The sequence below is a fragment of the Oryctolagus cuniculus genome, chromosome 1 (assembly GCF_964237555.1).
Source record: "Oryctolagus cuniculus chromosome 1, mOryCun1.1, whole genome shotgun sequence".
Lineage (NCBI taxonomy): Eukaryota > Metazoa > Chordata > Mammalia > Lagomorpha > Leporidae > Oryctolagus > Oryctolagus cuniculus.
In genome coordinates, this window is record NC_091432.1 from 17,270,131 (window position 1) to 17,287,260 (window position 17,130).

Sequence of the window (17,130 nt, forward strand, 5' to 3'; positions counted from 1 at the left end):
ATGTAATTCAAATGTTTTATTTAGGAGATAAGAATGTTTGTAGGGGCTGGCGCCGTGGCTCACTAGGTTAATCCTCCGCCTGCAGTGCCAGCATCCCATGTGGGTACCAGGTTCTTGTTCTGGTTGCTCCTCTTCCAGTCCAGCTCTCTGCTGTGGCCCGGGAGGGCAGTGGAGGATGGCCCAAATGCTTGGGGCCCTAAACCTGCGTAGGAGACCAGGAACAAGCACCTGGCTCCTGGCTTCGGATCCGCACAACGCAGGCCATAGTGGCCATTTGGGGAGTGAACCAATAGAGGAAGACTATTCTCTCTCTCTCTCTCTCCCTCTCTCTCTCTTTCTCTAACTATCTGTCAAAAACAAATGCAGAAACAAGTAACTAGGACCTGTAATATGTAATAGAAGACAAAAATAATTAAATCCAGAAGTATTTCACACTTGATATTCAGCTATTTTCATACAGAGCCACTCCTTAAGATTAAGCCACTCTAAATATCTTCCAAAGAACAATATAATACAATGCAACAGGTATTAAAACATGATGCAAAGCTAACACATTCAGCCAAACTAAGATATTAGGGAAACTGTAAACTTTGGATTATCTCTAAACAGAGAAATATGCATCAAATCTCAGCAGAGAATCTCTGCAGCTGATGACTGAAGGTGGAGAGGAGAATGCAGGAAGCTTGGAGATACTAGAGTAGGAGAGAGAAGCAGAAAGCCCACAGGGGTGCAGCACAACCAGAACCATGCAAAAAAGAGTGAATCATGCTGATTTTAAAAGCATGAGAGAAAGATAGCTGACAAGTAGAGCACTGAGTACAGGGACAGAATCCAACTCGAGACTGCGTGCTCATAGAGAGATCACTTCCTAGGGAATGTAGATGAGTAGAAATGGAAGGTTCTCTTGGAAGACTTGATGGTAAAGGAAAGAAGAAAGTAAGAAGAGGTTAATCAAGGTTCTGAGAAAATAAAGATGAATGACCAACTCTACAGATACTGTTAGCACTCTTTCTTCATTTTGAAAAATCTTTATTGGGAGTACACACTTGGCCTGGTCTTAAAGACTCTTCCCTCCTCTGTCAGAGCAACTGCATCTGGTTCCCATTTCTAGCTGCTGATTATAGGTTCCTAGGTGCCTTCCATTGAAGACTCTGGGGACCAGCGATGATGGCTCAATTAATTGGGTTCTTTCCACTCACATGGGAGAGCCGGATTGTTTTTGCTTCACAGCTCTTACCATTGTGGGCATTTGGGGCATGACCCAGAAGATGGGAGCGTATCTCTCTCTCTCTCTCTTTCTCCTCAAATTATTACAGAAATACGTGGCTATGATGAAAATAACAAAGAATATTTACAAACTAAAAACCTTGAGATACCAAAAGCCTTTGACTCACTTCGTCTTTCTAAAAGCCTTACTTTGAACTTTCAAAATGAACAGAATACAAAAATCAGTAACACTCCATGCACAGATAGTTACAGCAGGAAGAAATCAGAAAGTGAAAGACAGAACATTTCAACTGAAGACCCCTCCAAAAGAATCTAGAAGAAATGAAAAATTTTTAAAAATGTTGTGTGTTCAGTTGCAGATAAAATCATTCCTGACAGAGCTCCATATGCAGATGGTTTATTGGTGTGTGTCCTAAAGAGCAACGCATGTGAAAGAGCAGTAGGAATTGCTGTGGACACAGAGAAACTGATGTGAATACATCAAAAGCTAATAGGAAATTCTGATGTGGAAATGACCTCGAAGATGTCCAAATCAAGATCAATGGGCTGAGCATCTGTGCCTTTAATTCAATCAGTAATTAGAGACAGACAAAAATGTGTCATGTTATACCATACCCACCATTTAAGCTTTACTTTAGTTTCATACTAAGAGAATCATCAGGTTTACATCAAGATATGTTCAACAAATCCACCAGGAGATACTCCTCAAAATGTTAGTGTAATAAAAATTCAATGAAGGAGCTGAAGTACTTTTCCAGGTTAAATAAACTGGAGAGTCATAATAACCTCAACTCAATGCATGATCTTGGATTTGATCTTGGGCTACACTCCATCAAATACATATAGAGTCTATTATTTGAGTATGGACATACATGTTGGTAATAATATTGTATGACAGTTATTCAGTTTGACAAATCTCTGTTTCTGCAAGAAAATGTCTTGTTCCTGTAACAGACGTGAAGAAAAAAGTAAGACTAAAGTTTCATGTTGTGTGATAGTGCAATACTCACATAAGATTCAAAACGTGAATCAGTGGAACAGAACTGACCCTTAAACATATCTTTTCATTTATTGTCAATTCTTTTTATTAAATATATTCATTTATTTGAAAGAGTTACAGAGTTAGAGACAGAAAAAGATCTTCCAGCCACTGGTTTACTTCCCCGATGGCAACAACAGCCAGGCAGGGCTGGGCCAGGCAGAGGCCAGGATAAGAGAGAGAGATAGAGAGAGAGAGAGAGAGAGAGAGAGAGAGAGAGAGAGAATCTTCTCCCTACTGGTTCACTTCACAAAGGCCTGCAACAGCAACAGCCAGGGATATATCAGGCCAAAGTCAAGAGATTGAAACTCCATCCCAGAATTCCACTTGTGTTGCAGGAGCTCAATTAATTGACCAATCATTTGCTACGTACCAGAACATGTGTCATCAGGAAATTGACTCAGAAGCAGAGTAGAGGGGACTTAATCCCAGGATTTCAGTATCATATATGGACATCACAAGCAGTGCAGTGGTTTATCCTGCTGTGCTACAATGCTTGCCACAAACTAATTTTAAAAACCATAGTAACACAGTAACTAATGACTTGTCTGAATGGCTATTACAACAAAGAAAGGAGAGAGAAAGAGAGAGAGAGAGAGAGAGAAGAGAAAAGAAGGAGGAGAATTAGGAGGATATATATATATATATATATATATATACATATACATATACATATACATATATATATATCCAGAAAACATGAAATGAGTATGCAGAAAGATATCTGCACATCTGTAGATCTGCATCATTCACAATAGCCAAAATATGGAGTCAAACTCAGTGTCCATCAACAGATGAATGAAGGAAAAAAATGTGTAGCATATATTCAGTGGCACAAATTTAGTCTTTTGAACTACAGTCAGGTGTTTGGCACAGAAGGTGAGACAGTTTTTGGATGCCTGTACCCTATATTGGAGTGCTTGAGTTTGGGTCTCAGATCCACTTCTATTGCAGTTTCTTGATAACTTGCAGCCCGGGAGGCAGCAAGTGATGGCTCATGTACCTGGAACTCTGCCAGTCGCTCATGGACCTGAGTTGTCTCTGGCTCCTGCCTTCAGCCTGGCCAGCTGTTGAAGCAGGGGAAAGAAAATCTTTAGCCTTCTCTATCTCTAGCTCACTGTTTCTCTGCCTTTCAAAGAAAATAATTTTTTAAAAAAATTTTTGAACGAGAAAAGGGGAAAATTCATTTGAATATCATCCTTAGATGAAGTTCGAGGACATTATGCTAAATGAAATTAGCCTGCCACATAAAAGCAATTGCCACATGATTTCACTTATATATGGAATCTAGAATGGTAGTCACCTAGGACTGGAAGGAAGGTGTTGGTGAGACATTGGACTAAAGACACAAAATTTCAGTTAACAAGTAGTTAATTTTAGTTGTTTATTTTAGTAGTTAATTTTAGTAGTTGATTTTATTTACAACAATGTATTATATTCTTTAAAATAGCTACAAGTGTAGATTATGATTTTTCAAGAAATAAATTATAACAATGTGAAGTAATAACACATGTAAACTGTCAATTTTAACATTCCAGCATATATACATATTTCAATGTAACATTTTGTACATCATAAATAGGTAAAATTTTATGTCAATTTATAAATCATATTTAAAGGATTGTAAAAATCAAGATTAAGTATTCCGACTCTTACCTTGTTTAGACAAGGTCATAGTCAAAGTGGAGGTTCTCTCCTCCCTTCAGAGAAAGGTACCTCCTTCTTTGAAGACCTGTTCTTTCCACTGGGATCTCACTCACAGAGATCTTTTGCCAGAATGTCTTGGCTTTCCATGCCTGAAATACTCTCATGGGCTTTTCAGCCAGATCCGAATGCCTTTAGGGCTGATTCTGAGGCCAGAGTGCTATTTGGGACATCTGCCATTCTATGAGTCTGCTGAGTATCTCACTTCCCATGTTGGATCACTCTCCCCTTTATTTATTCTATCAGTTAGTGTTAGCAGGTACTAGACTTGTTTATGTGCTCCCCTTGACTCTTAGTCCTTTCATTATGATCAATTGTGAACTGAAATTGATCACTGGGACTAGTGAGATGGCATTGGTACATGCCACCTTGATGGGATTGAATTGGAATCCCCTGGTATGTTTCTAACTCTACCGTTTGGGGCAAGTCAGCTTGAGCATGTCCCAAATTATACATCTCTTCCCTCTCTTATTCCCACTCTTATGTTTAACAGGGATCACATTTCAGTTAATTTTCAACACTTAAGAATAACTGTGTATTAATTACAGAAATAAACCAGTCATATTAAGTAGAACAGACAAAAAAACTACTAAGAGGGATAATGTATTAAGTTGTTCATTAACAGTCAGGGCTATGCTGATCAAGTCACCGTTTCCCATAGTGTCCATTTCACTTCAACAGGGTTCCTTTTGGTGTTCAGTCAGTTGTCACCTATCAGGGAGAACATATGGTATTTGTCACTTTGGGATTGGCTTATTTCACTCAGCATGATGTGTTCCAGATTCCTCCATTTTGTTGCAAATGACTGGATTTCGTTGTTTCTTACTGCGGTATAGTATTCTAAAGAGTACATATCCCATAATTTCTTTATCCAGTCTACCGTTGATGGGCATTTAGGTTGGTTCCAGGTCTTAGCTATTGTGAAGTGAGCTGCAATAAACATTAAGGTGTAGACCGCTTTTTTGTTTGCCAATTTAAATTCCTTTGGGTAAATTCCCAGGAGTGGGATGGCTGGGTCGAACGGTAGGGTTATCTTCAGGTTTCTGAGGAATCTCCAGACTGACTTCCATAGTGGCTTGACCAGTTTGCATTCCCACCAAGAGTGGGTTAGTGTCCCTTTTTCCCCACATCCTCGCCAGCATCTGTTGTTGGTAGATTTCTGCATGTGAGCCATTCTAACCGGGGTGAGGTGAAACCTCATTGTGGTTTTGATTTGATTTCCCTGATTGCTAGTCATCTTGAGCATTTTTTCATGTGCCTGTTGGCCATTTGGATTTCCTCTTTTGAAAAATGTCTATTGAGGTCCTTGGCCCATCTCTTAAGTGGGTTGTTTGTTTTTTTTTTGTGGAGTTTCTTGATCTCTTTGTAGATTCTGGTTATTAACCCTTTATCTGTTGCATAGATAAGAGCCGGAGAACTCAGAAGGCTTCCATAGCCTTGGAAACTCATGACTGGAGCATAGGGAGATTACTGATGCCATAGACAGGAGTGTCAATTGGTAAAGTCAACAACAGGAGTCACTGTGCACTTACTCCTCATGTAGGATCTCTGTCCTTAATGTGCTGTGCATTGAGATTTAATGCTATAACGAGTACTCAAACAATACATTTCACTTTGTGTTTCTATGGGGGTGCAAACTGTTGAAATCTTTACTTAATGCATACTAAACTGATCTTCTGTAAAAAAAAAAAAAAAAAAGAAATTATCAATTCCCAACTTGACTCTCACTGGGATTAAACTTGACAATAGGTCTGATCTGATTTCATCATCATTTAAAGAAAATCATCTATTATTTTTCACTTTATGTTTCTGTGTGGGAGCAAACTGTTGAAATCCTTACTTAATGTATACTAAGCTGATCTTCTGTATATTAAGATAATCAAAAATGAATCTTGATGTGAATGGAAGGGGAGAGGGAGTGGGAAAGGGGAGGGTTGTGGGTGGGAGGGACGGTATGGGGGGGAAGCCATTGTAATCCATAAGTCGTACTTTGGAAATTTATATTCATTAAATAAAAGTTAAAAAAAACAAGATTAAAAAAGAAACTTATCAATCTAATGAGATAATAGCATAAAAAATGAAGAAGACTTTCTGATACACATAAAAAATAAAGAGTTAGCACAGAGGATTTCTAAAGAACTCCAGGAAACTAATAATAATGGTAAGAGGTTGTCCTTGAAAACTGCTGCAAATACATAAATATACATTTCCTAGAATGTTGAAAAAAATGAATGTCCAACAAACATATTAGAATAAGGTAATGTTCAGTAGCAGTAAAGTTTGCCAATGGAATCACTGAAGAACTGAAAGGCTCACATCCATTATATTCACGCAAAAATGTCAAACATCTCACAATACCAGACAAAGATGAAGAGTACTGGAACTGTTATACACTACTGGAAGCTTTAGGGGGGAATACAATTTTCTATAAAAATAAACATGGCAATATTCTACTTACAAAATAATTTCTTTCAGTTAGAAACATGAACTTTTACAAAGCATAATTGATGTCTCATATTACAATGTAACCAATTTAACCTGATTTGTGATGTTCCAAGATGGCTGCTGACTGAGAAAAATTTTGCTTTTTCCATAAAATTGCAAAACAACATATAATTTACATAACACTAGTAATTTCAGGTCTATAACGAAGTTGAACATAAGTTTTAGGGAATACACCTCTTATGTGACATAACATTAGATCCACTGGGATCTCACTCACAGAGATCTTTCATTTAGGTCATTTTTTTTTTGACAGAGTGTCTTGGCCTTCTATGCCTGAAATACTCTCATGGGCTTTTCAGCCAGGTCCAAATGCCATAAGGGCTGATTCTGAGGCAGTTTAGGACATCTGCAATTCTATGAGTCTGCTGTGTATCCTGCTTCCCATGTTGGATCGTTCTCTCCCTTTTTTATTCTATCAGTTAGTATTTTCAGACACTAATCTTGTTTATGTGATCCCTTTGACCCTTAGTCCTATCATCCCTGATGAACATAGAAGCAAAAATCCTCAATAAAATTCTCGCCAATAGAATACAACAACGCATCAGAAAGATCATCCACCCAGACCAAGTGGGATTTATCCCTGGTATGCAGGGATGGTTCAATTTTTCCAAATCAATCAATGTGATACACCACATTAACAGACTGCAGAAGAAAAACCATATGATTTTCTCAATAGATGCAGAGAAAGAATTCCATAAAATTCAACACCCTTTCATGATGAAAACTCTAAGCAAATTGGGTTTGGAAGGAACATTCCTCAATACAATCAAAGCAATCTATGAAAAACCCACAGCCAACATCCTATTGAATGGGGAAAAGCTGGAAGCATTTCCACTGAGATCTGGTACTAGACAGGGATGCCCGCTCTCACCACTGCTATTCAACATAGTTCTGGAAGTTTTAGCCAGAGCCATTAGGCAAGAAAAAGAAATTAAAGCAGTACAAATTGGGAAGGAAGAACTCAAACTATCCCTCTTTGCAGATGATATGATTCTTATTTAGGGGACCCAAAGAACTCTACTAAGAGGTTATTGGAACTCATAGAAGATTTTGGCAAAGTAGCAGGGTATAAAATCAGTGCACAAAAATCAACAGCCTTTGTATATATAGGCAATGCCATGGCTGAGAAAGAACTACTAATATCAATCCCATTCACAATAGATACAAAATAGTCAATTGCCTTGGAATAAACTTAACCAAGGACGTTAAAGACTTCTACAATGAGAATTACAATATCTTAAAGAAAGAAATAGAAGAGGATACCAAAAAATGGAAAAATCTTCCATGCTCATGGATTGGAAGAATCAATATCATCAAAATGTCCATTCTCCCAAAAGCAATTTTAGAGTCAATGTGATACCAATCAAAATACCAAAGGCATTCTTCTCAGATCTGGAAAAATGATACTGAAATTCATAGGGAAGCACAGGAGACCTCAAATAGCTAAAGCAATCTTGTACAACAAAAACAAAGCTGGAGGCATCACAATACCAGACTTCAGGAATACTACAGGGCAGTTGTAGTCAAAACAGCATGGAACTGGTACAGAAACAGATGGATAGACCAATGGAACAGAATAGAAACACCAGAAATCAACCCAAACATCTACAGCCAACTTATATTTGATCAAGGATCTAAAACCAATTCCTGGAGCAAGGACAGTCTATTCAATAAATGGTGCTGGGAAAACTGGATCTCCATTGCAGAAGCATGAAGCAAGACCCCTACCTTACACCTTACACAAAAATCCACTCAACGTGGATTAAAGACCTAAATCTACGACCTGACACCATCAAATATTAGAGTATATTGGAGAAACCCTGCAATATATTGGCACCGGCAAAGACTTCTTGGAAAAGACCCTGGAGGTGCAGGCAGTCAAAGCCAAAATTAACTATTGGGATGCATTAAATTGAGAAGTTTCTGTACTGCAAAAGAAACAGGCAAGTGAAGAGGCAACCAACAGAATGGGAAGAAATATTTGCACACTATGCAACCTATAAAGGATTAATAACCAGAATCCTCAAAGAGATCAAGAAACTCCACAACAAAAAAACAAACAACCCACTTAAGAGATGGGCTAAGGACCTCGACAGACAATTTTCTGTGGGGCTCCATGGGATGCCTAGCCATGGAGCCCCCACGTCAAGGTCAGTCTGATAGCTGTTGCTGTGTCTTTATCACAAGGCAGATGTTGCTGGTTTCGGTTAGGGCAATGCTTTCCCACGGTAGGGACTTTCCAGAGGAGTTGAGAATGTTGTAAACAACAAGATGGCGCCGAGGACCGCGTGGTGAGTCTGCTGCGTGACACCTCATCTGATGGCCCAAGGATGCGTGCACACTGCGTGAACAGACAGCAGATTGGAGTCTTCTGTGCATGGACTTGAGCCCGCTTGCAATTGGCCGGATTTTGTATATAAGCTGTGTGCTGAGGAAGGAGGGGGCTTTTCTGTCCACTCTCCTCCCTTCATTCTTTCTCTGTCACTGTTATTTTCTTATTAAAAGTCTACTGAAGACCGATAAGCTGCGAACAGTGTCGTTCCTTTGCAGGCAAGGGAGCGACAATTTTCAAAAGAGGAAATCCAAATGGCCAACAGGCACATGAAAAAATGTTCAAGATGACTAGCAATCAGGGAAATCAAATCAAAACCACAGGCCGGCGCCGCGGCTCACTAGGCTAATCCTCCGCCTAGCGGCACCGGCACACCGGGTTCTAGTCCCGGTTGGGGCGCCGGATTCTGTCCCGGTTGCCCCTCTTCCAGGCCAGCCCTCTGTTGTGGCCCAGGGAGTGCAGTGGAGGATGGCCCAGGTGCTTGGGCCCTGCACCCCATGGGAGACCAGGAAAAGCACCTGGCTCCTGGCTCCTGCCATCGGATCAGCGCGGTGCGCCGGCCGCAGCGCGCCGGCCGCGGCGGCCATTGGAGGGTGAACCAACGGCAAAGGAAGACCTTTCTCTCTGTCTCTCTCTCTCACTGTCCACTCTGCCTGTCAAAAAATAAAAATAAAAAAAAAATAAATAAATAAAAAAAAAAAATCAAAACCACAATGAGGTTTACCTCACCCCGGTTAGAATGGCTCACATGCAGAAATCTACCAACATCAGATGCTGGCGAGGATGTGGGGAAAAAGGGACACTAACCCACTCTTGGTGGAATGCAAACTGGTTAAGCCACTATGGAAGTCAGTCTGGAGATTCCTCAGAAACCTGAATATAACCCTACCACACAACCCAGCCATCCCACTCCTGGGAATTTACCCAAAGGAAATTAAACAGGCAAACAAAAAAGCGGTCAGCACCTTAATGTTTAATTCAGCTCACTTCACAATACCTAAGACCTGGAATCAAACTAAATGCCCATCAGCAATAGAATGGATAAAGAAATTATGGGATATGTAATCTACAGAATACTATACAGCTGTAAAAAAAATAAAATCCGGTCATTTGCAACAAAATGGAGGAATCTGGAAAACATTATGCTGAGTGAATTAAGCCAGTCCCAAAGGGACAAATATCATATGTTCTCCCTGATCGGTGACAACTCACCAAGCACCAAAAAGGAAACCTATTGATGTGAAATGGACGCTATGAGAATCGATGACTTGATCAGCCCTTGCCCTGACTATTGATGAACAGCTTAATACTTTATCCCTCCTAGTGTTTTTTGGTTTGTTCTATTTAATACTATTGGTTAAACTCTATAATTAATTCACAGTTATTCTTAAGTGTTGAAAATTAACTGAAAAGTGATCCCTGTTAATTTTAAGAGTGGGAATAAGAGAGGAAAGAGATGTACAATTTGGGACATGCTGAAGCTGACTTACCCCAAACAGTAGAGTTAGAAACATACCAGGGGATTCCAATTCAATCCCATCAAGGTGGCATGTACCAATGCCATCTCAATAGTCCAAGTTGCTCTAGATTTAAGAGCAACTGTGTTCAGTGCAGGAGACATGTTCTTATTTTACCAATAGTTAACATTTTACACCAGAGATTAGCCATAGCATTTTTCATTTCCAAATTTCTCAAGGTGTATATTAAAGGATTCAACATGGGAGTCACAATGGTGAAAACCACACTTATGATTTGTCAATGGCAAAATTGGAAACAGGTCTGACATAAATGAAAATACAGGGAACAAAAAACAGGACAACCACTGTGATGTGGGAGCTGCAAGTGGACATGCCCTTGCACCTTCCTTCCTGGCTGTGAGTTTTAAGAGAGTTCAGGATGATGCCGTAGGATATTAGGAGAAGACTAAAGATAATCATACAGATGGCTCCACCGTTGGCAGCCACAGTGAGGCCTATGAAGTAGGTGTCAGTGCATGCAAGTTCCAATAATGGGTACATGTCACAAATGAAGTGGTCAATGACGTTGGGGCCAAAGAAGGGGAGACTGTACACAAACACAAGTTGAATCACAGAATGTGTAAACCCTCCAACCCAGGCCACCACCAACAGAAGGATGCAACATCATCTGTTCATGATGGTCAGATAGTGCAGTGGCTTACAGATGGCCACATAGTGGTCATAGGCCATCACCACCAGCAGGAAGACCTCAGCACCACCAAATTAAGTGTTCTGTAAAGTGCTGGCCCATGTAAGCCAGGAAGGATATCGTCTTCTTATCACAGAGTAGGTCTATGATCAACTTGGGAGAAACAGCAGTGGAATAGACAGCATCCATGAGTGACAGATAAGCCAGGAAGAAGTACATTGGGGAGCCCAGAGAAGGGCTGGAAACAATGGTCATCACAATGAGCAGGGTGCCCACCATCGTCCGACGTAGATGAATAAAAACATGACAAACAGTGCCTTTTGTCCTGTGGGATCCTGAGTGAAGCCCAGAAGGATGAATTCTGTGACATTGTTACCATGTTCCATTGATTCTTCCATAAATGCCTGATACCAAATAGGCACTCAGAAGAATAGGACCTGTAATAATATTGTGGACAGGACTGCGAGGACATTAGGCTGTGGAGCAGGTCTTCATTATACCTTCTACATTGGTTTATACACAAAATCATTTAATAAGCTTCTGCTCAGTTCCTCTTTGAGAGTTCAAGTGGTCTTTGCTTGATAATTCTATAACCTGAGAGGGTATGATTTTGGGTTGGAGGTAAATGATTCCATTTCTGAGTCTTCTTTCCTTACTTGTTATTTGTTGAACTCACTCAGTGGAGCATTAAGCCTTTGACTATAAGATAAATTTAAAATAAGTAGAAATAAATAAATGAGTAGAATCAGTGCTGTGTGTTGGTAGTATGTGTGCCAAGTAGCTTCACATTATAATCTGTGCTACCTGCATATCTATCTCAGTCTCCTATTAAGTCTCTCACTAAAATTCAAGAAATTGAACTTCTAAAAATCAAAAAACTACAAAATTATTTAGCATCTTCTACCTTCAGCAATCACCAAGTCTGACTCTGTCAGCTTTTTTTAAAAAAGATTTATGTTTTTATTTTGAGAATTGGAGTTACTGAGACAGGGAGAGAGAGAGAAAAAAAGAAGAGCAAACAAGCCATGTTCCATCTGCTGGTTCACTCCCCAAGTGACCACAGAAGCCCAGGCCGGGATAAGCCAAAGCCAGGAGGCAGGATCTTTTTCCAAGTCTCCTATATGGGTGCAGGGGTCAAAGAACTTAGGCTATCTCCAGCTGTTTTCTCAGGTACATTAGCAGGAAACTAGATTGGAAGAGGAGTAGCCAGGACTCAAACTGACATTCATATGGGATACCACCATTGTAGGCACTACACTACAATGCCAGCCCTCTGTCAGCTTTTTCAGAAACTGTAATTCTATCCATTGATCGTTGCTGATACCACAATTGCTCACACATTTAAATACACTATCCTGGTTTCCAGCAAATGGTTTTAACTGAACTGAATTAAAATCTCATCTATCCCCAAATATAAAGTAGTATTTTTTTTTTTCAAAACATTCACAAGACTGCCTCCAGCTGACTCAGACTTCTCTGAGTAGCTCTGTCTACTCTGAAGCTATAGACTGACAATGGCACAGTTGTGGAGGACATTAAGGTAACACGTGGTCTAGATCCAGTTCTCTTATTCTCACACTGTACTTTCCACAATGCTTAGTGCCTTCTCTCTTGTTAATCATCAATGCTGGCCAGTGCCATGGCTCACTAGGCTAATCGTCGCCTGCTGTGGCAGCACCCTGTTTTCTAGTCCTGGTTGAGGCTCCGGATTCTGTCCCGGTTGCTCCTCTTCCTGTTTAGCTCTCTGTTGTGGCTCTGGAATGCAGTGGAGGATGTCCCATGTCCTTGGGCCCTGCACCCGCATGGGAGACCAGAAGAAAGCACCTGGCTCCTGGCTTCAGATTGGCGCAGTGCACTGGCTGCAATGCACCGGTCATAGCGGTCACTTGGGGGGTGAACCAATGGAAAAAGGAAGACCTTTCTCTCTGTCTCTCTCTCTTTCTCACTGTCTAACTCCACCTGTCAAAAAAAAAAAAAATCAATGCTGGATTTCATCAGAATAAATCTCCCGTTAGCCATTTCACCTATTAATATTTTAATAGTAGGATATTTAAACTACAGAGAGAGAGACTTGACACTATGAAAACCGAGGCAATTAATATTCTATAAATGTAGACAATTAATACCTTTTTAATAAAATTAACAAAAAGGATATGGTTTTTTGAAAAGGAAATGCACAGAACAGTGGGGTGAATATAGTTAACAAAAATTTATTATATATTCTGTGAAGAAATGGAAAAGAGTTATAATGCTACAATAATGAAGAAATGATAAACATGGCAATGCTAACTATTGTGGTTTGATCAGTATAGGCTATATAAATGTCTTGAAGTATCACAGTGTACCTGATAAATTTGTAAAAGTATTACCAGTTAATGAAATCATGTAAAATGTTTATGGACAGTATAAAACACACTGATATTATCTTTTAAAATCCAAAAAAATCACATAATACCAAGATATACTCTATGCTACTTTGCAATTACAATGCTAATAGATCTCTCTAAGGGACAGTAGATGAGGTACCTTCCTATGTATGTGTTTCGTTATATTTATGAACTCACATGTGTTCAGGGATGATTTTAATATTCATACATAAAAGCCTAGGTCTGCTTTCTAGAACATAATAGACATTGGTTTCTGCATTCTAATGTACCTGGTATGATATGTAACTTTAAATACGCTGCCCTGAATATTTCTAAAGGCAATTTTACTTCTGTATTACATATAATGTAAAATGTGATAACACAAGAACTATTGTTATACATCCACAAATTTACTATACCTGAATCATCTGTAATGTTTCACTTGGTGAAATAAATACCTATCATATGTAATACTTAAATCAAAATGACAGGGACCGCATTGTGATGCATCAAGAGAAACCATTGCTTGTGATGCCAGAATCCCATGTTGGACTACTGGTTCCAGGCCCAGTTGCTCTGCTTCTGATCCAGCTTGCTGGATAATGCTCATGAGAAGCAGATAACCCAAGTAATTGGCAAGCCCCACCAATCATTGGGTGACCAGGATGGAGTTCTTGACTCCTGGTTTTGGTCTGACACAGCCCTTACAGTTACGGTCATTTAGGGGATTGAACCAAACTATGGAAGCTCTCTCCCTCTGTGTCTCTGATTTTTGAATAAATAATAAGTCTGTTAAAAGAATATATGCTAGGTGAGTTGTGGATAATTTCTCTGTATTACCAGCTCAATTTTCTAGTCACAAGCTTTCAATGAAATTAAATGGCTTTCAATACATCAATTATGTTTCAATACATTACAGGAATTTTAAATAGTATTCTTTGTCAATCCTTTTACAAACTCATATCTCAGTTTTTATCCTTGGCCCCATAAATAAATGGTTCTTTCACTGGGGGTTACCGTAGATGTCTCGTGTATCTGTGTGTGATCATACAACACAAGATAATATGTGGGCGAAGCAGAGGATTTAGAAAGATTACAAAGTGGATACAGATTTCCTGTTTTTGAATAAGCTTTTCATTATCTCAGGCTCTCAGATAAGTGCAGAGGTATCTAAAGTGGATGTCTAAAATACAAAGATATTTCCATATAATGTCAACCTTTATTCTACAAAATTTAAAAACATTAAAATTAGCTGTATGAATCTGTCTTCTCAGGGAATTTTAGAGAACTAACAAAAAAAGGTTTTGAAAATGTATGATGACATGCTCATGCCAACCTACTAAGATTTGTGCCTAACAAAACAAAGGCTAGAGCTTTTTGACAAGTAGAAGGATATCTCATCAGTCTACAGTAAGTCAAGGAGAGGATGTCTAAGGCCACCTCTTCTCTCATGAAAAACATTCGCCTGGTTCTTCCCAATCTCCTCATAGGAAATTGAGACTTTTCCACAAGAGTCTATTAGCAATAATAGTTATAAAAACATAGTAGCCTACTAAATACTAGATTCCAACTGAAGATACACTCCAACTTGGGCAGAAATTGGAGTTGTCAAAATCTCCTGGGCCATTCTACTAGGAAAACAATGTTCCCTTTTTTATGTTCAGACACAGTCTTTACATCATTACTATTTTAAATGAAAGAAACTGTGTGAGGTCATTAACTCTTAGTTTGTTAGAATATTTGGAACAGATTCAAATGAAGTAATCTCTCCTGAACCGTTTTCTTCCCTAGAACAATCCCTAGATGATGAAGGCTTGAGTCATCCCAAGAAACAACTGCTGAATGGCAAGAAACATGAGAAATCCATCATGTGAAAAGAACATTTGTCAAGTAAAATGAGCAGTAACTTATGAGTTTCACATTATGAAATATCTAGGAAAGCCAGATAATATTTAAGTCAGAAGGAAGGAGGACGTTTCCTTCACCCACACAGACCCCACACAAAGAACAATGTCACTCTGCCCACGAATCCCTGAGACTCACAGGCAGAGAGCCTTGGAATGGAAGAAGTTACAGACACTGCTTTTCTAACTTGAAAAGAGAAATAATCATAGTTTTCTAGTTACCCGTGGAGTAGAATCTTTTGATAAGGCCTGGATCGGTGTCGGATAGAAACATAATGATCTTCCTTCTATTAACATATCCTTTAATTTCAATCCAAATAAATGGGTGAAACGTTTCTGAAACAGTTGAAAACCATTAAGATCTAAATTAATGGAATGTTAAAAGCTTCATTAACAATGCATTTTAAAATACGTAAATTTTATAAATGATAAACAGTATGAAGCAGAATAATAAAACTAAAAGGAAGTGTTGGCCGGCGCCGCGGCTCACTAGGCTAATCCTCCGCCTTGCGGCGCCGGCACACCGGGTTCTAGTCCCGGTCGGGGCGCCGGATTCTGTCCCGGTTGCCCCTCTTCCAGGCCAGCCCTCTGCTGTGGCCAGGGAGTGCAGTGGAGGATGGCCCAGGTGCTTGGGCCCTGCACCCCATGGGAGACCAGGAAAAGCACCTGGCTCCTGGCTCCTGCCATCGGATCAGCGCGTTGCGCCGGCCGCAGCGCGCCGGCCGCGGCGGCCATTGGAGGGTGAACCAACGGCAAAAGGAAGACCTTTCTCTCTCTCTCTCTCTCACTGTCCACTCTGCCTGTCCAAAAAATAAAAAATAAAAAAAAAAAAAATAAAAGGAAGTGTTATGAACATATTGCATTTAGGAAAATAAAAAGGCTAAAAATCCATTTCTGAAAGTAGTAATGACCCACAGAATAAGGGAATAAGACCTCCACAGTACTAAATGAGATTGAATATCAACACACAATTAAATATCAACTGTAAAATTTAAGAAATGAGGGCAAAATGCAGATATTTTTCTTACAAAATGGAAAAACCTGGAAAATTGTGTGACCCATCAAATTCCACCAGACAGAAATCTAAGAATGATCTTCAGGAAGAAGCGGCAAGCTCTGTAATGGAAAAATTATATGCTGGGAGCAATGAGGGCTAATGTAAAGGGGAATTTTGTGTGTCAATCAACCTGAATTACAACTATACACATTAATAAGCAGAAAACAAAGAGGAATGTGGTGAATTTAAATCCACATGCATAATATTTCTTAAAAATACTGAGTAACGTTTTGCTTTTTCAAAAGCAGACCTTAATGGTAAAAGCCTTAGGAAATAAATATCTTAGTTGACAACAGAAAAACATAAAACTGTCTTGGAAAATCTTCATAAACACTGGCCAAACAAATACACTTTCTATACTAATATCAGGTAGCAAAAAGGAAACCTCAAGAAATGTTTCCAGAGATAAATTTTTTGTAATGCCAAGACTTCAATAGCAGTAAGATGTTACATAAATTTATATGTAATCAAACCTAACCTTATCAGGTTCTTCTAAAATAGGTTTTAACTAACAAGAGAAATGGACAAATCAGTAATAATCTAGAAAATTTTGGGCACACTGATTACAAGAACGTGCACTTAAAAGCATTCATAAATGTATTTTAATATGCACATCACTCAGAAACTCCATCTATTGACAGGAAGGTATATTGCATTCAGCAGCAGCAAAATAGCACTCTTAAAGTGAACAGAGAACAGATTTCAAAATCATTGGGATTTCCTCTCAGCAGTGCATGGAACATTCCCTAGGATTGACCACCTATTAGGCCATAAAGCAAGTCTCAGCAAAGTCAAAAAAATTGAAATCATACCATGAATCTTTACAGACT

General features: G+C 39.3%; 1 pseudogene; it reads right to left on the minus strand.

Annotated features, from left to right (window-relative positions):
• Positions 1-10,412: 10,412 nt before the first annotated feature.
• LOC100354586 (olfactory receptor 4A5-like) lies at positions 10,413-11,359 on the minus strand (annotated as a pseudogene).
• Between the last annotated feature and the right edge of the window lie 5,771 nt (positions 11,360-17,130).